Source organism: Leuresthes tenuis, unplaced genomic scaffold (genome assembly GCF_036924035.1).
Source record: "Leuresthes tenuis unplaced genomic scaffold, fLeuTen1.0.hap1 SCAF_8, whole genome shotgun sequence".
In the NCBI taxonomy this organism is placed as follows: Eukaryota; Metazoa; Chordata; class Actinopteri; order Atheriniformes; family Atherinopsidae; genus Leuresthes; species Leuresthes tenuis.
The window spans coordinates 916778-927035 of record NW_027325362.1 but is presented as its reverse complement, the minus strand read 5'-3'; the positions used below and the strand labels follow the sequence as shown (position 1 = coordinate 927035).

Genomic DNA, 10258 nt, shown 5'->3' with positions numbered 1-10258 from the left:
ACTTAAACAAACACACGGTCCCCACAAGACACAAACACACACACGGTCCCCACAAGACACTTAAACAAACACACGGTCCCCACAAGACACATAAACACACACACGGTCCCCACAAGACATTTAAAAAATCACACGGTCCCCACAAGACACTTAAACAAACACACGGTCCCCACAAGACACATAAACAAACACACGGTCCCCACAAGACACATAAACAAACACACGGTCCCCACAAGACACTTAAACAAACACACGGTCCCCATAAGACACATAAACAAACACACGGTCCTCATAAGACACATAAACACACACACGGTCCCCATAAGACACATAAACACACACACGGTCCCCATAAGACACAATTAGGAGATAATTGATAAATGACTGAAAAAAATTATGAATATTAAGAAAAGTAATAATTTACATTCTTAACATTTCTTTAAAGATGAAAATGTGAAATTACAAATAAATAAAAATAAAGTAAGATGCTTCTGATCCTCCTTTCTTTTCCTTTTTTCCTGTTATTCAACCTTTGTGTTTGTTACAGTTTCTCTCCAGATGTGTCGTGTAAAAGCATTTTTATCTGTTTTCCCAGATATTCAGACAGAAATGAACACACATCTGGACTGAAGTCTCTCTTTGTCTCACAGAATACTTTATTTATCCCTGTGACTCGGCAGCTGTCCACCACCATGACGCTGCTGCTGAGGACAGAGAACATTATCTGCTGCCTCCTCTGAACTCTGCGGCCTGAGAAACCACAAAACGGACGGTTTCACCTCTTCTTCAGGTTAGTGGCGCCACCTTCAGGACAGACAGATGTTCTGCGCCTCAACATCACGTTTCTCTGAGACCCAACAGTAACTGCGGAGATGTTGTCCATGAACTGAGCTGGGGCCAATATTTACTGCATTAAGGACCAATATTTACTGCATTAAGGGCCAATATTTACTGGATTAAGGGCCAATATTTACTGCATTAAGGGCCAATATTTACTGCATTAAGGGCCGATATTTACTGCATTAAGGGCCAATATTTACTGCATTAAGGGCCAATGTTTACTGCATTAAGGGCCAATATTTACTGGATTAAGGGCCAATATTTACTGCATTAAGGGCCAATATTTACTGCATTAAGGGCCAATATTTACTGCATTAAGGGCCAATGTTTACTGCATTAAGGGCCAATATTTACTGGATTAAGGGCCAATATTTACTGCATTAAGGGCCAATATTTACTGCATTAAGGGCCAATATTTACTGCATTAAGGGCCAATGTTTACTGCATTAAGGACCAATGTTTACTGCATTAAGGGGTAATATTTACTGCATTAAGGGCCAATATTTACTGCATTAAGGGCCGATATTTACTTCATTAAGGGCCAATATTTACTGCATTAAGGACCGATATTTACTGCATTAAGGGCCAATGTTTACTGCATTAAGGGCCAATATTTACTGCATTAAGGGGCAATATTTACTGCATTAAGGGCCAATATTTACTGCATTAAGGGCCGATATTTACTGCATTAAGGGCCAATATTTACTGCATTAAGGGCCAATGTTTACTGCATTAAGGACCAATGTTTACTGCATTAAAGGGGCAATATTTACTGCATTAAGGGCCAATATTTACTGCATTAAGGGCCGATATTTACTGCATTAAGGGCCAATGTTTACTGCATTAAGGACCAATGTTTACTGCATTAAAGGGCCAATATTTACTGCATTAAGGGCCAATGTTTACTGCATTAAGGACCAATGTTTACTGCATTAAGGGGCAATATTTACTGCATTAAGGACCGATATTTACTGCTTTAAGGGCCAATGTTTACTGCATTAAGGGCCAATATTTACTGCATTAAGGGCCAATGTTTACTGCATTAAGGGCCAATATTTACTGCATTAAGGGCCAATATTTACTGCATTAAGGGCCAATATTTACTGCATTAAGGACCAATATTTACTGCATTAAGGGCCAATATTTACTGCATTAAGGGCCAATATTTACTGCATTAAGGGCCAATGTTTACTGCATTAAGGGCCAATATTTACTGCATTAAGGGCCAATATTTACTGCATTAAGGGCCAATATTTACTGCATTAAGGACCAATATTTACTGCATTAAGGGCCAATATTTACTGCATTAAGGGCCAATATTTACTGCATTAAGGGCCAGTATTTACTGCATTAAGGACAATGTTTACTGCATTAAGGGCCAATGTTTACTGCATTAAGGGCCAATGTTTACTGCATTAAGGGCCAATGTTTACTGCATTAAGGGCCAATATTTACTGCATTAAGGACAATGTTTACTGCATTAAGGGCCAATGTTTACTGCATTAAGGGCAATGTTTACCACATTACAGTAATCTTATTAAAGTAATCAAATTACAGTAAGGAAGTGAGAGTTTTCAGGAGACCCAGCAGAGTTACTGGGTTGAAAACATGTCAGTGATGACTTAGAAATAACGACTGAAAAAAACTCAACAAGTCTTCCTGCACTTCTCGTACTAAATATCAGCCAATCAGAGTGAGAGTACAGACCGACCAATCAGAGCTCAGCTAAAGATTGGCCAATCAGAGTGAGAGTACAGACCGATTTCCATTTCCATCTTTAAAAAGTAGTGTGAAACACTTTTTATTTTTCCATTATGTTACTTCTTCATAAGGCAGAACTCCTGAAGATCAGCCAATCAAAGTGAGAGCACAGACCGATTTCCATTTCCATCTTTAAAAAGTAATCAGATTGCCGTAATTTTGTAAAAATAATCAGATTAAAGTAATCTTATATAAGTAATCAGATTACAGCAATATTTTATAAAAGTAATCGGATTACATAATCTTTTCAAAAGTAATCAGATTACTGTAATTTTTATAAAAGTAATCCGATTACAGTAATATTTTCAAAAGTAATCAGATTACAGTAATTTTATTAAAAGTAATCAGATTACAGTAATATTTTCAAAAGTAATCAGATTACAGTAATTTTATTAAAAGTAATCAGATTACAGTAATATTTTTAAAAAGTAATCAGATTACCGTAATATTTTTAAAAAGTAATCAGATTACTGTAATGTGATCAATCTCACCTTTTTACTGTAATAAGTCTTTGAAACAGTGTGAAACACTTTTGATTTTTCCATTATGTTACTTCTTCATAAGGCAGAAGTGACCTATAAAGGTGCAGTAATGACCCTGATGGGATTTGAACTCACAACCTTCTGATCTGGAGTCAGAGGCGCTACCATTGCGCCACAGAGTCAGACCAAGTCGTTGGTGGACCTCTGGTGTGAAGTATGGGCCGGATGATGTGACCGCAGCTGACCCTGAAGCACTTAGCTGTCGGTCTCACTCCAGATGGGCCAGATGTGTTGCAGCACAGCGTTGGTGGTATAGTGGTGAGCATAGCTGCCTTCCAAGCAGTTGACCCGGGTTCGATTCCCGGCCAACGCAGCGGCCGTTTTCAGGAGACCCAGCAGAGTTACTGGGCTGGAAACATATCAGTGATGACTTAGAAATAATAACTACTGAAATAAGCTCAACAAGTCTTCCTGCATCTTGTACTAAATATCAGCCAATCAGAGTGAGAGTACAGACTGACCAATCAGAGCGCAGCTAAAGATCAGCCTATCTGAGTGAGAGCACAGACCGATTTCCATCTTTAAAAAGTAATCAGATTGCCGTAATTTTATAAAAGAATCAGATAAAAGTAATCAGATTACAGCAATATTTTATAAAAGTAATCAGATTACAGTACTCTTTTCGAAAGTAATCAGATTACTGTAATTTTATAAAAGTAATCAGATTACAGTAATCTTTTGAAAAGTAATCAGATTACAGTACTATTTTCAAAAGTAATCAGATTACAGTAATATTTTCAAAAGTAATCAGATTACAGTAATTTTATTAAAAGTAATCAGATTACTGTAATATTTTCTTAAAGTAATCAGATTACAGTAATAATTTTAAAGTAATCAGATTACAGTAATCTTTTGAAAAGTAATCAGATTACAGTAATATTTTCAAAAGTAATCAGATTACAGTAATTTTATTAAAAGTAATCAGATTACTGTAATATTTTCTTAAGGTAATCAGATTACAGTAATAATTTTAAAGTAATCAGATTACAGTAATATTTTAAAAAGTAATCAGATTACCGTAATATTTTTAAAAAGTAATCAGATTACCGTAATCTGATCAATCTCACCTTTTTACTGTAATAAGTCTTTGAAACAGTGTGAAACACTTTTGATTTTTCCATTATGTTACTTCTTCATAAGGCAGAATTAACCTATAAAGGTGCAGTAATGACACTGATGTGATTTGAACACACAACCTTCTGATCTGGAGTCAGACGCATTAAGGGCAATGTTTACTGCATTAAGGGCAATGTTTACTGCATTAAAGAGCCAATGTTTACTGCATTAAGGGCCAGTATTTACTGCATTAAGGGCCAATGTTTACTGCATTAAGGGCCAATGTTTACTGCATTAAGGGCCAATGTTTACTGCATTAAAGAGCCAATGTTTACTGCATTAAGGGCAATGTTTACTGCATTAAGGGCCAATGTTTACTGCATTAAGGGCCAATATTTACTGCATTAAGGGCAATGTTTACTGCATTAAGGGCCAATATTTACTGCATTAAGGGCCAGTATTTACTGCATTAAGGACAATGTTTACTGCATTAAGGGCCAATGTTTACTGCATTAAGGGCCAATGTTTACTGCATTAAGGGCCAATGTTTACTGCATTAAGGGCCAATATTTACTGCATTAAGGGCCAGTATTTACTGCATTAAGGACAATGTTTACTGCATTAAGGGCCAATGTTTACTGCATTAAGGGCAACGTTTACCACATTACAGTAATCTTATTAAAGTAATCAAATTACAGTAAGGAAGTGAGAGTTTTCAGGAGACCCAGCAGAGTTACTGGGTTGAAAACATGTCAGTGATGACTTAGAAATAACGACTGAAAAAAACTCAACAAGTCTTCCTGCACTTCTCGTACTAAATATCAACCAATCAGAGTGAGAGTACAGACCGACCAATCAGAGCTCAGCTAAAGATTGGCCAATCAGAGTGAGAGTACAGACCGATTTCCATTTCCATCTTTAAAAAGTAGTGTGAAACACTTTTTATTTTTCCATTATGTTACTTCTTCATAAGGCAGAACTCCTGAAGATCAGCCAATCAAAGTGAGAGCACAGACCGATTTCCATTTCCATCTTTAAAAAGTAATCAGATTGCCGTAATTTTGTAAAAGTAATCAGATTAAAGTAATCTTATATAAGTAATCAGATTACAGCAATATTTTATAAAAGTAATCGGATTACATAATCTTTTCAAAAGTAATCCGATTACAGTAATATTTTCAAAAGTAATCAGATTACAGTAATTTTATTAAAAGTAATCAGATTACAGTAATATTTTCAAAAGTAATCAGATTACAGTAATTTTATTAAAAGTAATCAGATTACAGTAATATTTTTAAAAAGTAATCAGATTACCGTAATATTTTTAAAAAAGTAATCAGATTACTGTAATGTGATCAATCTCACCTTTTTACTGTAATAAGTCTTTGAAACAGTGTGAAACACTTTTGATTTTTCCATTATGTTACTTCTTCATAAGGCAGAAGTGACCTATAAAAGGTGCAGTAATGACCCTGATGGGATTTGAACTCACAACCTTCTGATCTGGAGTCAGACGCATTAAGGGCAATGTTTACTGCATTAAGGGCAATGTTTACTGCATTAAAGAGCCAATGTTTACTGCATTAAGGGCCAGTATTTACTGCATTAAGGGCCAATGTTTACTGCATTAAGGGCCAATGTTTACTGCATTAAGGGCCAATATTTACTGCATTAAGGGCAATGTTTACTGCATTAAGGGCAATGTTTACTGCATTAAGGGCCAATATTTACTGCATTAAGGGCCAGTATTTACTGCATTAAGGACAATGTTTACTGCATTAAGGGCCAATGTTTACTGCATTAAGGGCAATATTTACCACATTACAGTAATCTTATTAAAGTAATCAAATTACAGTAAGGAAGTGAGAGTTTTCAGGAGACCCAGCAGAGTTACTGGGTTGAAAACATGTCAGTGATGACTTAGAAATAACGACTGAAAAAAACTCAACAAGTCTTCCTGCACTTCTCGTACTAAATATCAGCCAATCAGAGTGAGAGTACAGACCGACCTATCAGAGCTCAGCTAAAGATTGGCCAATCAGAGTGAGAGTACAGACCGATTTCCATTTCCATCTTTAAAAAGTAGTGTGAAACACTTTTTATTTTTCCATTATGTTACTTCTTCATAAGGCAGAACTCCTGAAGATCAGCCAATCAAAGTGAGAGCACAGACCGATTTCCATTTCCATCTTTAAAAAGTAATCAGATTGCCGTAATTTTGTAAAAGTAATCAGATTAAAGTAATCTTATATAAGTAATCAGATTACAGCAATATTTTATAAAAGTAATCGGATTACAGTAATCTTTTTAAAAGTAATCTTTTCCATTTCCATCTTTAAAAAGTAATCAGATTACTGTAATTTTTTATAAAAGTAATCAGATTACAGTAATCTTTTCAAAAGTAATCAGATTACAGTAATATTTTTAAAAGTAATCAGATTACAGTAATTTTATTAAAAGTAATCAGATTACAGTAATATTTTCAAAAGTAATCAGATTACAGTAATTTTATTAAAAGTAATCAGATTACAGTAATATTTTTTAAAAGTAATCAGATTACCGTAATATTTTTTAAAAGTAATGAGATTACTGTAATGTGATCAATCTCACCTTTTTACTGTAATAAGTCTTTGAAACAGTGTGAAACACTTTTGATTTTTCTATTATGTTACTCCTTCATAAGGCAGAAGTAACCTATAAAGGTGCAGTAATGACCCTGATGGGATTTGAACTCACAACCTTCTGATCTGGAGTCAGACGCGCTACCATTGCGCCACAGAGTCAGACCACGTCGTTGGTGGACCTCTGGTGTGAAGTATGGGCCGGATGATGTGACCGCAGCTGACCCTGAAGCACTTAGCTGTCGGTCTCACTCCAGATGGGCCAGATGTGTTGCAGCACAGCGTTGGTGGTATACTGGTGAGCATAGCTGCCTTCCAAGCAGTTGACCCGGGTTCGATTCCCGGCCAACGCAGCGGCCGTTTTCAGGAGACCCAGCAGAGTTACTGGGCTGGAAACATATCAGTGATGACTTAGAAATAATAACTACTGAAATAAGCTCAACAAGTTTTCCTGCATCTTGTACTAAATATCAGCCAATCAGAGTGAGAGTACAGACTGACCAATCAGAGCGCAGCTAAAGATCAGCCAATCTGAGTGAGAGCACAGACCGATTTCCATCTTTAAAAAGTAATCAGATTGCCGTAATTTTATAAAAGTAATCAGATCACAGCAATATTTTATAAAAGTAATCAGATTACAGTAATCTTTTCAAAAGTAATCAGATTACTGTAATTTATAAAAGTAATCAGATTACAGTAATCTTTTGAAAAGTAATCAGATTACAGTAATATTTTCAAAAGTAATCAGATTACAGTAATTTTATTAAAAGTAATCAGATTACTGTAATATTTTCTAAAAGTAATCAGATTACAGTAATAATTTTAAAGTAATCAGATTACAGTAATATTTTAAAAAGTAATCAGATTACCGTAATCTGATCAATCTCACCTTTTTACTGTAATAAGTCTTTGAAATAGTGTGAAACACTTTTGATTTTTCCATTATGTTACTTCTTCATAAGGCAGAATTAACCTATAAAGGTGCAGTAATGACCCTGATGGGATTTGAACACACAACCTTCTGATCTGGAGTCAGACGCATTAAGGGCAATGTTTACTGCATTAAGGGCAATGTTTACTGCATTAAAGAGCCAATGTTTACTGCATTAAGGGCCAGTATTTACTGCATTAAGGGCCAATGTTTACTGCATTAAGGGCCAATGTTTACTGCATTAAGGGCCAATATTTACTGCATTAAGGGCAATGTTTACTGCATTAAGGGCAATGTTTACTGCATTAAGGGCCAATATTTACTGCATTAAGGGCCAGTATTTACTGCATTAAGGGCCAATATTTACTGCATTAAAGGGCCAATGTTTACTGCATTAAGGACCACCTTACAGTAATCTTATTAAAGTAATCAAATTACAGTAAGGAAGTGAGAGTTTTCAGGAGACCCAGCAGAGTTACTGGGTTGAAAACATGTCAGTGATGACTTAGAAATAACGACTGAAAAAAACTCAACAAGTCTTCCTGCACTTCTCGTACTAAATATCAGCCAATCAGAGTGAGAGTACAGACCGACCAATCAGAGCTCAGCTAAAGATTGGCCAATCAGAGTGAGAGTACAGACCGATTTCCATTTCCATCTTTAAAAAGTAGTGTGAAACACTTTTTATTTTTCCATTATGTTACTTCTTCATAAGGCAGAACTCCTGAAGATCAGCCAATCAAAGTGAGAGCACAGACCGATTTCCATTTCCATCTTTAAAAAGTAATCAGATTGCCGTAATTTTGTAAAAGTAATCAGATTAAAGTAATCTTATATAAGTAATCAGATTACAGCAATATTTTATAAAAGTAATCGGATTACAGTAATCTTTTCAAAAGTAATCAGATTACTGTAAATTTTTATAAAAGCAATCAGATTACAGTAATCTTTTCAAAAGTAATCAGATTACAGTAATATTTTTAAAAGTAATCAGATTGCCGTAATTTTGTAAAAGTAATCAGATTAAAGTAATCTTATATAAGTAATCAGATTACAGCAATATTTTATAAAAGTAATCAGATTAAAGTAATCTTATATAAGTAATCAGATTACAGTAATATTTTCAAAAGTAATCAGATTACAGTAATTTTATTAAAAGTAATCAGATTACAGTAATATTTTTAAAAGTAATCAGATTACCGTAATATTTTTTAAAAGTAATCAGATTACTGTAATGTGATCAATCTCACCTTTTTACTGTAATAAGTCTTTGAAACAGTGTGAAACACTTTTGATTTTTCCATTATGTTACTTCTTCATAAGGCAGAAGTAACCTATAAAGGTGCAGTAATGACCCTGATGGGATTTGAACTCACAACCTTCTGATCTGGAGTCAGACGCGCTACCATTGCGCCACAGAGTCAGACCAAGTAGTTGGTGGACCTCTGGTGTGAAGTATGGGCCGGATGATGTGACCGCAGCTGACCCTGAAGCACTTAGCTGTCGGTCTCACTCCAGATGGGCCAGATGTGTTGCAGCACAGCGTTGGTGGTATAGTGGTGAGCATAGCTGCCTTCCAAGCAGTTGACCCGGGTTCGATTCCCGGCCAACGCAGCGGCCGTTTTCAGGAGACCCAGCAGAGTTACTGGGCTGGAAACATATCAGTGATGACTTAGAAATAATAACTACTGAAATAAGCTCAACAAGTCTTCCTGCATCTTGTACTAAATATCAGCCAATCAGAGTGAGAGTACAGACTGACCAATCAGAGCGCAGCTAAAGATCAGCCAATCTGAGTGAGAGCACAGACCGATTTCCATCTTTAAAAAGTAATCAGATTGCCATAATTTTATAAAAGAATCAGATAAAAGTAATCAGATCACAGCAATATTTTATAAAAGTAATCAGATTACAGTAATCTTTTCAAAAGTAATCAGATTACTGTAATTTATAAAAGTAATCAGATTACAGTAATCTTTTGAAAAGTAATCAGATTACAGTAATATTTTCAAAAGTAATCAGATTACAGTAATTTTATTAAAAGTAATCAGATTACTGTAATATTTTCTAAAAGTAATCAGATTACAGTAATAATTTTAAAGTAATCAGATTACAGTAATATTTTAAAAAGTAATCAGATTACCGTAATATTTTTAAAAAGTAATCAGATTACCGTAATGTGATCAATCTCACCTTTTTACTGTAATAAGTCTTTGAAATAGTGTGAAACACTTTTGATTTTTCCATTATGTTACTTCTTCATAAGGCAGAATTAACCTATAAAGGTGCAGTAATGACCCTGATGGGATTTGAACACACAACCTTCTGATCTGGAGTCAGACGCATTAAGGGCAATGTTTACTGCATTAAGGGCAATGTTTACTGCATTAAAGAGCCAATGTTTACTGCATTAAGGGCCAGTATTTACTGCATTAAGGGCCAATGTTTACTGCATTAAGGGCCAATGTTTACTGCATTAAGGGCCAATATTTACTGCATTAAGGGTC

General features: G+C 35.2%; 6 non-coding genes across 6 annotated transcripts; 3 read left to right on the top strand and 3 right to left on the bottom strand.

Moving 5' to 3' along the window:
• Nucleotides 1-3193: 3193 nt before the first annotated feature.
• Nucleotides 3194-3265, bottom strand: trnaw-cca (transfer RNA tryptophan (anticodon CCA)). Its single transcript has one exon. It is a non-coding gene; the product is annotated as a tRNA-Trp (tRNA).
• Nucleotides 3266-3384: 119 nt separating this feature from the next.
• Nucleotides 3385-3456, top strand: trnag-ucc (transfer RNA glycine (anticodon UCC)). Its single transcript has one exon. It is a non-coding gene; the product is annotated as a tRNA-Gly (tRNA).
• Nucleotides 3457-6910: 3454 nt separating this feature from the next.
• On the bottom strand, nt 6911-6982 carry trnaw-cca (transfer RNA tryptophan (anticodon CCA)). The gene has a single exon. It is a non-coding gene; the product is annotated as a tRNA-Trp (tRNA).
• A 119-nt stretch (nt 6983-7101) lies between these two features.
• Nucleotides 7102-7173, top strand: trnag-ucc (transfer RNA glycine (anticodon UCC)). Its single transcript has one exon. It is a non-coding gene; the product is annotated as a tRNA-Gly (tRNA).
• A 1929-nt stretch (nt 7174-9102) lies between these two features.
• On the bottom strand, nt 9103-9174 carry trnaw-cca (transfer RNA tryptophan (anticodon CCA)). The gene has a single exon. It is a non-coding gene; the product is annotated as a tRNA-Trp (tRNA).
• A 119-nt stretch (nt 9175-9293) lies between these two features.
• trnag-ucc (transfer RNA glycine (anticodon UCC)) lies at nt 9294-9365 on the top strand. The gene has a single exon. It is a non-coding gene; the product is annotated as a tRNA-Gly (tRNA).
• The last annotated feature ends 893 nt before the right edge of the window (nt 9366-10258 follow it).